General features: G+C 37.7%; 1 long non-coding RNA gene across 1 annotated transcript in view; it reads right to left on the reverse strand.

The window, feature by feature from the left end:
• The window catches only part of LOC127949547 (uncharacterized), a 157,701-nt gene that overhangs the window by 52,937 nt on the left and 88,699 nt on the right, over positions 1 to 16,065 (reverse strand). The window contains exon 2 of the long non-coding RNA XR_008152333.1: positions 15,978 to 16,033. This is a non-coding gene — a long non-coding RNA (uncharacterized LOC127949547). The remainder of the gene's footprint in view (positions 1 to 15,977; positions 16,034 to 16,065) is intronic.

Here is a 16,065-nt window from a genome sequence, read left to right on the forward strand (position 1 = left end):
GAGCGTTTTTCGAAAACGGTTTGACGAATCAATTTGATTTGCATAACTTTTGGTCAGCACTGCCTGAAGATGATCTGGTTCAATTTTCGTGTGAATCGGACAAACCGTCTAGGACGAGTTCGCAAAAGTAGGTTTTTCAAAAAATTCAAAATGCCGGCCATATTTCTATGACGGAAAATGACGGCATAGGGTGCAATCGAATTGGCATGAGCTCAGAAATCAGAGGAAAAAATAATTTTGTTGATTGGACTTACGGTTAAAAAGTTATTAACAAAATTAAAGTGAAATTTCGGACAGTTGGTGGCGCTAGAGGGAATGTCTTAGACACACCAAAATTGGTATACTAAATGTTGGCACTGTCCTCTATCAGAATGTCAAACCAAAACAACTTTCCCGCATTCGGTTCTATGGGCTGCCATAGACTCCCAGTCGGAATAATAATAATAATAATAATAATAATAATAAGAACCGGAACAAAAACAATAGGTGCCTCGCACCTTCGGTGCTTGGCCCCTAAATATAGCTGCAAGCAGCAATCACGGGGCCAAGCATTCCAGCGGCAACATCAGGAGCTAAGCATATGTAGCATCAGACCAAATGCAACAATGAATAATGAAATTAATAATTGCATGATTGTAATTGAAATGGCTGAAAATCGTTAATAAAAGTTCCACAGCGAGGAGCTAAGCATGGCATGGAGCATCAGACCAAATGCAACGAGTAAGAAAAGCAATTATTGGAAGAGTGTAATTGAAACAGCCAGTAAAACTCCAGTAAAATGATGCATTATCATTTTTGGAAAATAGTTGGCGCTGTAATCAAATCGCTTTGTTGTGTTCTGTGGGAGGTGACAATGTTGTGGGCAATTTCTTTCAAAATACTTACAGACCTTTAGGGCAATGAGTCGAACATGCCCACCGAGTTTCGTTCCGATCGACTTCCATTAACCTTGTCAAATAGGTACTTAAAGTTGTTTGGCCAATGGCGGCCATGTTTTTTTAAGATAAGTGAAATTCCTCATAGAGCACTTGTGCCACATTGGGCCATATCAATTTTCAAGTTGATTGGATCAACGGTTGCTTAGTTATAGCCATTTGATTTTTTTTTCATCCTGTAGCGCCACCAAGTGGCAGATATGGAAAAAATAATAATTTGACTAAAGTTTTTGTTCATGCATATGAGTTCTGAGTTTGGTGAAGATATCTCATTTTGTTCCCGAGTTATAGCCTTTTTCATAAAATTGGTCCGCGAATTTGAATGTTTTGGGTCACCTGGTTTTTTTGTTCAGTCTTGATCAAACCACTGCAGTAATATTCTCAGGACTCTCTAGATCAATAACTTTGAAAAAATATGTTGTATTTTGTCCTTTGGTTAGATAACATTTAAACAGGCCTAAAAAACAAAAGATTTCTGTTGTGAATGGCATTAAACTGCAAAAAAAAAAAGGGGGTAATATAATCACACATGCATTAGATCTGTATTTTTTCTAAACAATCATGCAAAATTTAACAGAGATTAGGTAAAAAAGAACACTGTAATATTTATAAAGCTTCAAAACCCAGTGTTGAATAAAAAATTGCAATTATAACCACTAGATGTCACCGGAAGACCACTAATGAGCTCACTAAAGACTAAAACATTACAGTTTATGGGCTTGTTGAGGGATTCATCTAGAAAAAATGTATATTACTATTATTTAATATTACTGTTCAAGCATTTCAGATCACATTGAGTCAAAGTTTACCAATTTATTCATACAGATATATCTAATGTTTATAATTATGCCAGATTATGATTGCAATGAAACCTGAAAAATGACATAGAAGCCCATAAAAACAGAAGACTTGCAATAGGTTTTATCACCCATCATTTATTTTAATTATCTATATATATAACAAAATGTGTGCATCTGTGTGTGGGTTTAAGCATGCTTATTGAGTATTAATATACTAGTTTAAACATTTCATGTTTGTGTGTGTCTGTAATTCTGTTCTATTCTTTTACTGTCAGCCATATCTAGGTTATTTAAAATCAGTGCAGTACTATTATCTAGACTGTGAAATTATACATAAATTGCGTATGCTTCTTTGGAATGAAATTAAGACAACATATAACAGTTATAAAGGTTAAAGAGACAGTCTTGTATGATAAATTGCATTTACGACCACTAGATGTCACTGGAAGACCACTAATGGGCTTTGCAGAGATATAGCCTCAGACTCATTTTGTGAAGATGCCTGACATCTGAAGCAGCGCTGTACAAAAACGGTTTCGTCTATTGACACGAAATCCATAACTTTTTGTCAGCACGGTCTGAAGATGATCTGATTCAATTTTGGTGAAAATCGGACAAACGGTTGAGGATGAGTTTAAAAAAAAAGGTTTTCAACATGAATCAAAATGGCGGACAGGAAGTTTTGCTTAATATGACATAATTGGTATGCATGTTGTCGGCATGTCCCAAGGAACATTTTGAGACATGTTTCATGATAATAGGCTAATGCAATCAAAAGTTATTAGCATTATTGGAAATGTAATAATTAGCGGTTGTTGATTGGTTTATTACTCTTGACCAATAGGTGGCGCTGTGACCAAAATGATGTGGCGTGGTCAATGTGATGTGACAATGTCACATATTAAGTTTTGTGTAAATATCTCCAACCTTTGCAGAGATACAGCCTCAGATGCAGTTTGGCATCTTTCCAGCAAATTCGTTGGTACGCTAATTGAAAACGGTTACGTGTATCGACACAAATTCCATAACTTTTTGCCAGCATGGTCTGAAGATGATCCAAATCAAATTTGGTGAAAATCTGAGCAACGGTCTAGGAGGAGTTCGAAAAAGTAGGTTTTCAACATGAATCAAAATGGCGGACAGGAAATTTTGCCAAAATTGACAAATGGGGTATCAGTGTTCTCGGCATGACCCAAGGAATCTATCAACATCAGCTTTGTTACAATAGGCTAATGTATGCAAAAGTTATTAGCATTTTTCGAAAAAATCGTTATAACTATTGACCACAAGGTGGCGCTGCCCCCAATTTTTTTGTGTACATTCAGGGCATGGAGCCGGACATTTTTGTAATTATTTGCGAAACGATACGGAACTTCATTCTTAAGATACAGCAATTTACAACTAAATCCAAAATGGCCGACGCCCAAAATGGCCGAATTGGGAAAATTCGGTATCATTCGACTCGGAATGATGCACTGAATCTAAAGACACCACTTTTGTGATTTTTGGCAAAACCGTTCAGAAGTTATGAGCAAAAACATGCATTTTTCATATCTCCTGACCACTAGGGGGCACAGCGCCGAAACACTGCAGGTAGTCCCAGGGAATGGTTGTTATAAGACCCACCAAGATTGGTCTCAATAGGCCAAACCGTTGCAGAGATATAGCCTCACGTTCACGTTTGCGTGCTTTTCGAAGAATTCGTTCATGAGCTATTCGGAAACGGTTTGAGAAATCAACTTGAATTCCATTACTTTTTGCCAGCATCGTCTGAAGATTATCTGATTCAATTTTCGTGAAAATCGGTGCAACGGCCTAGGACGAGTTCGAAAAAGTAGGTTTTACGAACAATTGACGATAGCGAAAAAACTAAGCCTTGCGATTTTTGAATTTCGGTGTCCATTCGACTCGGCATGAGCCAAGGAATCACAGGAAAAAAGAATTTTCATTTTGTGGCTTACGGTTCAAGAGTTATTAGCATCAAGTTTTTGTAAGTTTAGACAATTGGTGGCGCTAGAGAGTTTGAGTTAGAGACTTCAAATTTGCTACGGTTAATGTTCAGACAGTCCTCTATTAGTGTGCCAAATTATACAACTTTCCCGCAATCGGTTCTATGGGCTACCATAGACTTGGGGTGGAAGAAGAAGAATAATAATAAATATAGCTGCAAGCAGCAATCACGGGGCCAAGCATTCCAGCGGCAACATCAGGAGCTAAGCATATGTAGCATCAGACCAAATGCAACAATGAATAATGAAATTAATAATTGCATGATTGTAATTGAAATGGCTGAAAATCGTTAATAAAAGTTCCACAGCGAGGAGCTAAGCATGGCATGGAGCATCAGACCAAATGCAACGAGTAAGAAAAGCAATTATTGGAAGAGTGTAATTGAAACAGCCAGTAAAACTCCAGTAAAATGATGCATTATCATTTTTGGAAAATAGTTGGCGCTGTAATCAAATCGCTTTGTTGTGTTCTGTGGGAGGTGACAATGTTGTGGGCAATTTCTTTCAAAATACTTACAGACCTTTAGGGCAATGAGTCGAACATGCCGACCGAGTTTCGTTCCGATCGACTTCCATTAACCTTGTCAAATAGGTGTTTAAAGTTGTTTGGCCAATGGCGGCCATGTTTTTTAAGATAAGTGAAATTCCTCATAGAGCACTTGTGCCACATTGGGCCATATCAATTTTCAAGTTGATTGGATCAACGGTTGCTTAGTTATAGCCATTTGATATTTTTTTCATCCTGTAGCGCCACCAAGTGGCAGATATGGAAAAAAAAAATTATAATTTCACTAAAGTTTTTGTTCATGCATATGAGTTCTGAGTTTGGTGAAGATATCTCATTTTGTTCCCGAGTTATAGCCTTTTTCGTAAAATTGGTCCACGAATTTGAATGTTTTGGGTCACCTGGTTTTTTGTTCAGTCTTGATCAAACCACTGCAATAATATTCTCTGGACTCTCTAGATCAATAATTTTCAAAAATATGTTGCATTTTGTCCTTTGGTTAGCTATAAGAGGTCATTTAGGAAAGGGCCGTGGCCACATGTAACCTAAAGCCTATAAAACTGAAACAAAAACTCAAAACTTTATGAAACTTGGTTATAACATGTGAAAGATGACCCACCAAGCATGCAAAGTTTCATTAAGATCAGAAAATAGCTGGTGCTATAACAGTTAAAATGGCCTAAAAAACAAAAGATTTCTGTTGTGAATGGCATTAAACTGCCAAAAAAAAGGGGTAATATAATCACACATGCATTAGATCTGTATTTTTTCTAAACAATCATGCAAAATTTAACAGAGATTAGGTAAAAAAGAACACTGTAATATTTATAAAGCTTCAAAACCCAGTGTTGAATAAAAAATTGCAATTATAACCACTAGATGTCACCGGAAGACCACTAATGAGCTCACTAAAGACTAAAACATTACAGTTTATGGGCTTGTTGAGGGATTCATCTAGAAAAAATGTATATTACTATTATTTAATATTACTGTTCAAGCATTTCAGATCACATTGAGTCAAAGTTTACCAATTTATTCATACAGATATATCTAATGTTTATAATTATGCCAGATTATGATTGCAATGAAACCTGAAAAATGACATAGAAGCCCATAAAAACAGAAGACTTGCAATAGGTTTTATCACCCATCATTTATTTTAATTATCTATATATATAACAAAATGTGTGCATCTGTGTGTGGGTTTAAGCATGCTTATTGAGTATTAATATACTAGTTTAAACATTTCATGTTGGTGTGTGTGTCTGTAATTCTGTTCTATTCTTTTACTGTCAGCCATATCTAGGTTATTTAAAATCAGTGCAGTACTATTATCTAGACTGTGAAATTATACATAAATTGCGTATGCTTCTTTGGAATGAAATTAAGACAACATATAACAGTTATAAAGGTTAAAGAGACAGTGTTGTATGATAAATTGCATTTACGACCACTAGATGTCACTGGAAGACCACTAATGGGCTTTGCAGAGATATAGCCTCAGACTCATTTTGTGAAGATGCCTGACATCTGAAGCAGCGCTGTACAAACACGGTTTCGTCTATTGACACGAAATCCATAACTTTTTGTCAGCACGGTCTGAAGATGATCTGATTCAATTTTGGTGAAAATCAGACAAACGGTTGAGGATGAGTTTAAAAAAAAAGGTTTTCAACATGAATCAAAATGGCGGACAGGAAGTTTTGCTTAATATGACATAATTGGTATGTATGTTGTCGGCATGTCCCAAGGAACATTTTGAGACATGTTTCATGATAATAGGCTAATGCAATCAAAAGTTATTAGCATTATTGGAAATGTAATAATTAGCGGTTATTGATTGGTTTATTACTCTTGACCAATAGGTGGCGCTGTGACCAAAATGATGTGGCGTGGTCAATGTGATGTGACAATGTCACATATTAAGTTTTGTGTAAATATCTCCAACCTTTGCAGAGATACAGCCTCAGATGCAGTTTGGCATCTTTCCAGCAAATTCGTTGGTACGCTAATTGAAAACGGTTACGTGTATCGACACAAATTCCATAACTTTTTGACAGCATGGTCTGAAGATGATCCAAATCAAATTTGGTGAAAATCTGAGCAACGGTCTAGGAGGAGTTCGAAAAAGTAGGTTTTCAACATGAATCAAAATGGCGGACAGGAAATTTTGCCAAAATTGACAAATGGGGTATCGGTGTTCTCGGCATGACCCAAGGAATCTATCAACATCAGTTTTGTTACAATAGGCTAATGTATGCAAAAGTTATTAGCATTTTTCGAAAAAATCGTTATAACTATTGACCACAAGGTGGCGCTGCCCCCAATTTTTTTGTGTACATTCAGGGCATGGAGCCGGACATTTTTGTAATTATTTGCGAAACGATACGGAACTTCATTCTTAAGATACAGCAATTTACAACTAAATCCAAAATGGCCGACGCCCAAAATGGCCGAATTGGGAAAATTCGGTATCATTCGACTCGGAATGATGCACTGAATCTAAAGACACCACTTTTGTGATTTTTGGCAAAACCGTTCAGAAGTTATGAGCAAAAACATGCATTTTTCATATCTCCTGACCACTAGGGGGCACAGCGCCGAAACACTGCAGGTAGTCCCAGGGAATGGTTGTTATAAGACCCACCAAGATTGGTCTCAATAGGCCAAACCGTTGCGGAGATATAGCCTCACGTTCACGTTTGCGTGCTTTTCGAAGAATTCGTTCATGAGCTATTCGGAAACGGTTTGAGAAATCAACTTGAATTCCATAACTTTTTGCCAGCATGGTCTGAAGATTATCTGATTCAATTTTCGTGACAATCGGTGCAACGGCCTAGGACGAGTTCGAAAAAGTAGGTTTTACGAACAATTGACGATAGCGAAAAAACTAAGCCTTGCGATTTTTGAATTTCGGTGTCCATTCGACTCGGCATGAGCCAAGGAATCACAGGAAAAAAGAATTTTCATTTTGTGGCTCACGGTTCAAGAGTTATTAGCATCAAGTTTTTGAAAGTTTAGACAATTGGTGGCGCTAGAGAGTTTGAGTAAGAGACTTCAAATTTGCTACGGTTAATGTTCAGACAGTCCTCTATTAGTGTGCCAAATTATACAACTTTCCCGCAATCGGTTCTATGGGCTACCATAGACTTGGGGTGGAAGAAGAAGAATAATAATAAATATAGCTGCAAGCAGCAATCACGGGGCCAAGCATTCCAGCGGCAACATCAGGAGCTAAGCATATGTAGCATCAGACCAAATGCAACAATGAATAATGAAATTAATAATTGCATGATTGTAATTGAAATGGCTGAAAATCGTTAATAAAAGTTCCACAGCGAGGAGCTAAGCATGGCATGGAGCATCAGACCAAATGCAACGAGTAAGAAAAGCAATTATTGGAAGAGTGTAATTGAAACAGCCAGTAAAACTCCAGTAAAATGATGCATTATCATTTTTGGAAAATAGGTGGCGCTGTAATCAAATCGCTTTGTTGTGTTCTGTGGGAGGTGACAATGTTGTGGGCAATTTCTTTCAAAATACTTACAGACCTTTAGGGCAATGAGTCGAACATGCCCACCGAGTTTCGTTCCGATCGACTTCCATTAACCTTGTCAAATAGGTGCTTAAAGTTGTTTGGCCAATGGCGGCCATGTTTTTTAAGATAAGTGAAATTCCTCATAGAGCACTTGTGCCACATTGGGCCATATCAATTTTCAAGTTGATTGGATCAACGGTTGCTTAGTTATAGCCATTTGATTTTTTTTTCATCCTGTAGCGCCACCAAGTGGCAGATATGGAAAAAAAATAATAATTTGACTAAAGTTTTTGTTCATGCATATGAGTTCTGAGTTTGGTGAAGATATCTCATTTTGTTCCCGAGTTATAGCCTTTTTCGTAAAATTGGTCCACGAATTTGAATGTTTTGGGTCACCTGGTTTTTTGTTCAGTCTTGATCAAACCACTGCAATAATATTCTCTGGACTCTCTAGATCAATAATTTTCAAAAATATGTTGCATTTTGTCCTTTGGTTAGCTATAAGAGGTCATTTAGGAAAGGGCCGTGGCCACATGTAACCTAAAGCCTATAAAACTGAAACAAAAACTCAAAACTTTATGAAACTTGGTTATAACATGTGAAAGATGACCCACCAAGCATGCAAAGTTTCATTAAGATCAGAAAATAGCTGGTGCTATAACAGTTAAAATGGCCTAAAAACAAAAGATTTCTGTTGTGAATGGCATTAAACTGCAAAAAAAAGGGGTAATATAATCACACATGCATTAGATCTGTATTTTTTCTAAACAATCATGCAAAATTTAACAGAGATTAGGTAAAAAAGAACACTGTAATATTTATAAAGCTTCAAAACCCAGTGTTGAATAAAAAATTGCAATTATAACCACTAGATGTCACCGGAAGACCACTAATGAGCTCACTAAAGACTAAAACATTACAGTTTATGGGCTTGTTGAGGGATTCATCTAGAAAAAATGTATATTACTATTATTTAATATTACTGTTCAAGCATTTCAGATCACATTGAGTCAAAGTTTACCAATTTATTCATACAGATATATCTAATGTTTATAATTATGCCAGATTATGATTGCAATGAAACCTGAAAAATGACATAAGCCCCTTTCACACTGCCATTCCGGCAAATACAGGGGTAAAGTGTTCCTGTAATTGTTCCCTGGTTGCTAGATTTGGCACTTTCACACTGCCAGTGATGACCGGTATATGTGCGTGCTTTCACACACAACCCTTGAAGATCCCGTAACGACACGTGACATCAGCGCGTGACGTGTAATGTACGAGTCGACAAAGCTTGGCACGTTATACTTTAACTGAAGCAAGCAAACGATCTCTGCATCAGTGCGGAAAGTGAGGAACTACCTGATCTCTGCTTCATTACAGTTTGCACATATGTTTTCGTCGCGAATGTTGATCTTCCTTCAAAACAACCGGTAAAAAAGTCGCGCGATAACGCGGGTCATCACTTCGATACCGAATTAGATCTGGCTTTTGTTCACACAGCGCTCGTTCCGGATCGATTACCGCAATGTTACTATGTCCCCGACCCGGGTTCGATTCGGTAATCAATTCCGGGACGTGGTTGCTTTCACACAGAAGGCGACCAGGCAATGTTACGGGAATATTGCGGGTCCGACGTGCAGTGTGAAAGGGGCTATAGAAGCCCATTAAAAACAGAAGACTTGCAATAGGTTTTATCACCCATCATTTATTTTAATTATCTATATATATAACAAAATGTGTGCATCTGTGTGTGGGTTTAAGCATGCTTATTGAGTATTAATATACTAGTTTAAACATTTCATGTTTGTGTGTGTCTGTAATTCTGTTCTATTCTTTTACTGTCAGCCATATCTAGGTTATTTAAAATCAGTGCAGTACTATTATCTAGACTGTGAAATTATACATAAATTGCGTATGCTTCTTTGGAATGAAATTAAGACAACATATAACAGTTATAAAGGTTAAAGAGACAGTGTTGTATGATAAATTGCATTTACGACCACTAGATGTCACTGGAAGACCACTAATGGGCTCACTAAAGACTAAAACATTACAGTTCATTGTCTCGATGATTGATTCATCTAGAAAAATATATATTACTATTATTTAATATTACTGTTCAAGCATTTAAGATCACATTGAGTGAAAGTTCAACAATTTATTCATACATGTATATCAAATGTTTACTATTATGTCAGAATATGAATGCAATGAAACCTGACATAGAAATGTAAGAAAAGAAGTCTTTCTGTGAGTTGTGTGTCACCTATAATTTATTTCAAATATCTACATACAACAAAATGTGTGGGCATGTACTTCTCTCTGTGTGTGTGTGTGTGTGTGTGTGTGTGTGTAATCATGCTTATTGATTATTCATATAATAGTTGAACCATTTCATTTCTGTGTGTGAGTGTCTGTGAGCCTATTCTCCATGTTAGACAATGGCACACACAAGTTTGGCTTAATTACAACAAAGCTTTGCAGAGATATAGCCTCAGACTCATTTTGTGAAGATGCCTGACATCTGAAGCAGCGCTGTACAAAAACGGTTTCGTCTATTGACACGAAATCCATAACTTTTTGTCAGCACGGTCTGAAGATGATCTGATTCAATTTTGGTGAAAATCAGACAAACGGTTGAGGATGAGTTTAAAAAAAAAGGTTTTCAACATGAATCAAAATGGCGGACAGGAAGTTTTGCTTAATATGACATAATTGGTATGCATGTTGTCGGCATGTCCCAAGGAACATTTTGAGACATGTTTCATGATAATAGGCTAATGCAATCAAAAGTTATTAGCATTATTGGAAATGTAATAATTAGCGGTTATTGATTGGTTTATTACTCTTGACCAATAGGTGGCGCTGTGACCAAAATGATGTGGCGTGGTCAATGTGATGTGACAATGTCACATATTAAGTTTTGTGTAAATATCTCCAACCTTTGCAGAGATACAGCCTCAGATGCAGTTTGGCATCTTTCCAGCAAATTCGTTGGTACGCTAATTGAAAACGGTTACGTGTATCGACACAAATTCCATAACTTTTTGCCAGCATGGTCTGAAGATGATCCAAATCAAATTTGGTGAAAATCTGAGCAACGGTCTAGGAGGAGTTCGAAAAAGTAGGTTTTCAACATGAATCAAAATGGCGGACAGGAAATTTTGCCAAAATTGACAAATGGGGTATCGGTGTTCTCGGCATGACCCAAGGAATCTATCAACATCAGCTTTGTTACAATAGGCTAATGTATGCAAAAGTTATTAGCATTTTTCGAAAAATCGTTATAACTATTGACCACAAGGTGGCGCTGCCCCCAATTTTTTTGTGTACATTCAGGGCATGGAGCCGGACATTTTTGTAATTATTTGCGAAACGATACGGAACTTCATTCTTAAGATACAGCAATTTACAACTAAATTCAAAATGGCCGACGCCCAAAATGGCCGAATTGGGAAAATTCGGTATCATTCGACTCGGAATGATGCACTGAATCTAAAGACACCACTTTTGTGATTTTTGGCAAAACCGTTCAGAAGTTATGAGCAAAAACATGCATTTTTCATATCTCCTGACCACTAGGGGGCACAGCGCCGAAACACTGCAGGTAGTCCCAGGGAATGGTTGTTATAAGACCCACCAAGATTGGTCTCAATAGGCCAAACCGTTGCGGAGATATAGCCTCACGTTCACGTTTGCGTGCTTTTCGAAGAATTCGTTCATGAGCTATTCGGAAACGGTTTGAGAAATCAACTTGAATTCCATAACTTTTTGCCAGCATGGTCTGAAGATTATCTGATTCAATTTTCGTGACAATCGGTGCAACGGCCTAGGACGAGTTCGAAAAAGTAGGTTTTACGAACAATTGACGATAGCGAAAAAACTAAGCCTTGCGATTTTTGAATTTCGGTGTCCATTCGACTCGGCATGAGCCAAGGAATCACAGGAAAAAAGAATTTTCATTTTGTGGCTTACGGTTCAAGAGTTATTAGCATCAAGTTTTTGAAAGTTTAGACAATTGGTGGCGCTAGAGAGTTTGAGTTAGAGACTTCAAATTTGCTACGGTTAATGTTCAGACAGTCCTCTATTAGTGTGCCAAATTATACAACTTTCCCGCAATCGGTTCTATGGGCTACCATAGACTTGGGGTGGAAGAAGAAGAATAATAATAATAAATATAGCTGCAAGCAGCAATTACGGGGCCAAGCACTCCAACGGCAAATGTAGTAGCTAAGCATCGCATAAAGCATCACACCAAATACATTAATGAGCAATAACAGCAATTTTGGAATTATTGTATTTGAAATGGCAAAAAAAAAAAAAAAAACACCAATACCACCTCTAGTAGCATGATTACTTGGTTTATCAAGCTTGACCAATAGGTGACACTGTTATAAAATCAATTTGGTGTACTCTGTGTGTCTTTTCAATGACACACACAAAGTTTGGTGTCAATATGCCAAAGCATTCCAGGGATACAGCCTCAAGTGTCATTTTCTCATTGTGCCTCAAATTCGTCGATGTGGTATGCGAAAACGGTTTTGTCTATCGACTCAAAATCCATAACTTTGAATCAGTATAGCCTGAAGATCATTTGATTCGAATTTGGTGAAAATCGGACATACGGTTGATCAGGAGTTCGAAAAAGTATGTTTTCAACATAAATCAAAATGGCGGACCGGAAGTTCAGCTTACCGTGGTATATTTGGTATCTATGTTATCGGCATAAGCCAGGGAATATTTTGAGCCCAGTTTCCTTCAAATAGGCTAATGCATTAACAAGTTATTAGCATTTTAAAAAGTGTAATTACTCATGGTTAATGAATGGTTTATTACTCTTGACCAATAGGTGGCGCTGTTACCAAATTTATGTGGCATGGTCAGTGTGAGGTGGCGATGACACATACAAAGTTTGGTGCAAATATGTCAAAGTGTTGCAGAGATACAGCCTCAAATGCATTTTGGCACCCTTCCAGCAAATTCGTTGATGCGCTAAATGAGAACCGTTACGTATATCGACACAAAATCCATAACTTTTTGCCAGCATGGTCTGAAGATGATGCACGTCAAATTTGGTGAAAATTGGGCTAACGGTCTAGGAGGAGTTCGAAAAAGTAGGTTTTCAACATTAAGCAAAATGGCGGACAGGAAGTAAGGCCAATTTTCACATTATTGGTATCAATACTCTCGGCATGACCCACAGAATATAGCGAGACCATTTTAATTTTAATAGACTAATTTATTCAAAAGTTATTAGCATTTATGTGATATTTCATTATAACTATTGGCCACAAGATGGCGCTGCCACCAAACTTTTTGAGTACCTTCAGGGCATGGAGCCGAATATTTTTGTAATTATTTGCGAAACGATACGATGCTGCGTTCAAAAAATACAGCATTTTAAATCATAATTCAAAATGGCCGACGCCTAAAATGGCCGACACAGGAAAATTGGATATCATTTGACTCGACATGACTCACTGAATCTAAAGAGACCAGTTGTGTGATTTTTGGCCAAACCATTCAGTAGTTATAAGCCAAAATATGCATTTTTCATATCTCCTGACCACTAGGTGGCGCTGTGTCGAAACACTGCAGGTAGTCTCAGTTCATGCTTGTTATAACACACGCCAAGTTTGGTCTCAATATGACAAACCGTTGCCGGGATATAGCCTCACGTGCATGTTTGCGTGCTTTTCGTCAAATTTGTTTACGTGTCATTCGACAACAGTTGGACGAATCAACTTGAATTCCATAACTTTTTGCCAACATGGTCTGAAGATGATCTGAGCCAATTTTCGTGGCAATCGGACTAACCGTCTAGGACGAGTTCGAAAAAGTAGGTTTTTCGAATAATTGAAAATAGCGAAAAAACTAAACCTTGCGATTTTTGAAATTTGGGGTTCATTCGACTTGGCATGAGCCAAGGTTTCAGAGGAAAAAAGAATTTCCATTTTCTGGCTTACGGTTCAAAAGTTATTAGCATACAAACATTGAAAGTTTGGACAAGTGGTGGCGCTAGAGAGTAGGAGTTAGAGGCTTCAAATTTGCTATAGTTAATGTTGGGACTGTCCTCTATCAGTGTGCCAAATTATACAACTTTCCCGCAAACGGTTCTATGGGCTGCCATAGACTTGCGGCGGAAGAAGAAGAAGAATAATAAATATAGCTGCAAGCAGCAATTACGGGGCCAAGCACTCCAACGGCAAATGTAGGAGCTAAGCATCGCATGAAGCATCACACCAAATTCATTAATGAGCAATAACAGCAATTTTGGAATTATTGTATTTGAAATGGCAAAAAAAAAAAAAACACCAATACCACCTCTAGTAGCATGATTACTTGGTTTATCAAGCTTGACCAATAGGTGACACTGTTATAAAATCAATTTGGTGTACTCTGTGTGACTTTTCAATGACACACACAAAGTTTGGTGTCAATATGCCAAAGCATTCCAGGGATACAGCCTCAAGTGTCATTTTCTCATTGTGCCTCAAATTCGTCGATGTGGTATGCGAAAACGGTTTTGTCTATCGACTCAAAATCCATAACTTTGAATCAGTATAGCCTGAAGATCATTTGATTCGAATTTGGTGAAAATCGGACATACGGTTGATCAGGAGTTCGAAAAAGTATGTTTTCAACATAAATCAAAATGGCGGACCGGAAGTTCAGCTTACCGTGGTATATTTGGTATCTATGTTATCGGCATAAGCAAGGGAATATTTTGAGCCCAGTTTCCTTCAAATAGGCTAATGCATTAAAAAGTTATTAGCATTTTAAAAAGTGTAATTACTCATGGTTAATGAATGGTTTATTACTCTTGACCAATAGGTGGCGCTGTTACCAAATTTATGTGGCATGGTCAGTGTGAGGTGGCGATGACACATACAAAGTTTGGTGCAAATATGTCAAAGTGTTGCAGAGATACAGCCTCAAATGCATTTTGGCACCCTTCCAGCAAATTCGTTGATGCGCTAAATGAGAACCGTTACGTATATCGACACAAAATCCATAACTTTTTGCCACCATGGTCTGAAGATGATTCACGTCAAATTTGGTGAAAATTGGGCTAACGGTCTAGGAGGAGTTCGAAAAAGTAGGTTTTCAACATTAAGCAAAATGGCGGACAGGAAGTAAGGCCAATTTTCACATTATTGGTATCAATACTCTCGGCATGACCCACAGAATATAGCGAGACCATTTTAATTTTAATAGACTAATTTATTCAAAAGTTATTAGCATTTATGTGATATTTCATTATAACTATTGGCCACAAGGTGGCGCTGCCACCAAACTTTTTGAGTACCTTCAGGGCATGGAGCCGAATATTTTTGTAATTATTTGCGAAACGATACGATGCTGCGTTCAAAAAATACAGCATTTTAAATCATAATTCAAAATGGCCGACGCCTAAAATGGCCGACACAGGAAAATTGGATATCATTTGACTCGACATGACTCACTGAATCTAAAGAGACCAGTTGTGTGATTTTTGGCCAAACCATTCAGTAGTTATAAGCCAAAATATGCATTTTTCATATCTCCTGACCACTAGGTGGTGCTGTGTCGAAACACTGCAGGTAGTCTCAGTTCATGCTTGTTATAACACACGCCAAGTTTGGTCTCAATATGACAAACCGTTGCCGGGATATAGCCTCACGTGCATGTTTGCGTGCTTTTTGTCAAATTTGTTTACGTGTCATTCGACAACAGTTGGACGAATCAACTTGAATTCCATAACTTTTTGCCAGCATGGTCTGAAGATGATCTGAGCCAATTTTCGTGGCAATCGGACTAACCGTCTAGGACGAGTTCGAAAAAGTAGGTTTTTCGAATAATTGAAAATAGCGAAAAAACTAAACCTTGCGATTTTTGAATTTTGGGGTTCATTCGACTTGGCATGAGCCAAGGATTCAGAGGAAAAAAGAATTTCCATTTTCTGGCTTACGGTTCAAAAGTTATTAGCATACAAACATTGAAAGTTTGGACAAGTGGTGGCGCTAGAGAGTAGGAGATAGAGACTTCAAATTTGCTATAGTGAATGTTGGGACTGTCCTCTATCAGTGTGCCAAATTATACAACTTTCCCGCAATCGGTTCTATGGGCTACCATAGACTTGGGGTGGAAGAAGAAGAATAATAATAATAATAATAACGCCAACGAACACAATAGGTGCCTTCGCACCTTCGGTGCTTGGCCCCTAATAATAACGCCAACGAAAACAATAGGTGCCTACGCACCTTCGGTGCTTGGCCCCTAAATATAGCTGCAA

Source organism: Carassius gibelio, chromosome A1 (genome assembly GCF_023724105.1).
Source record: "Carassius gibelio isolate Cgi1373 ecotype wild population from Czech Republic chromosome A1, carGib1.2-hapl.c, whole genome shotgun sequence".
In the NCBI taxonomy this organism is placed as follows: Eukaryota; Metazoa; Chordata; class Actinopteri; order Cypriniformes; family Cyprinidae; genus Carassius; species Carassius gibelio.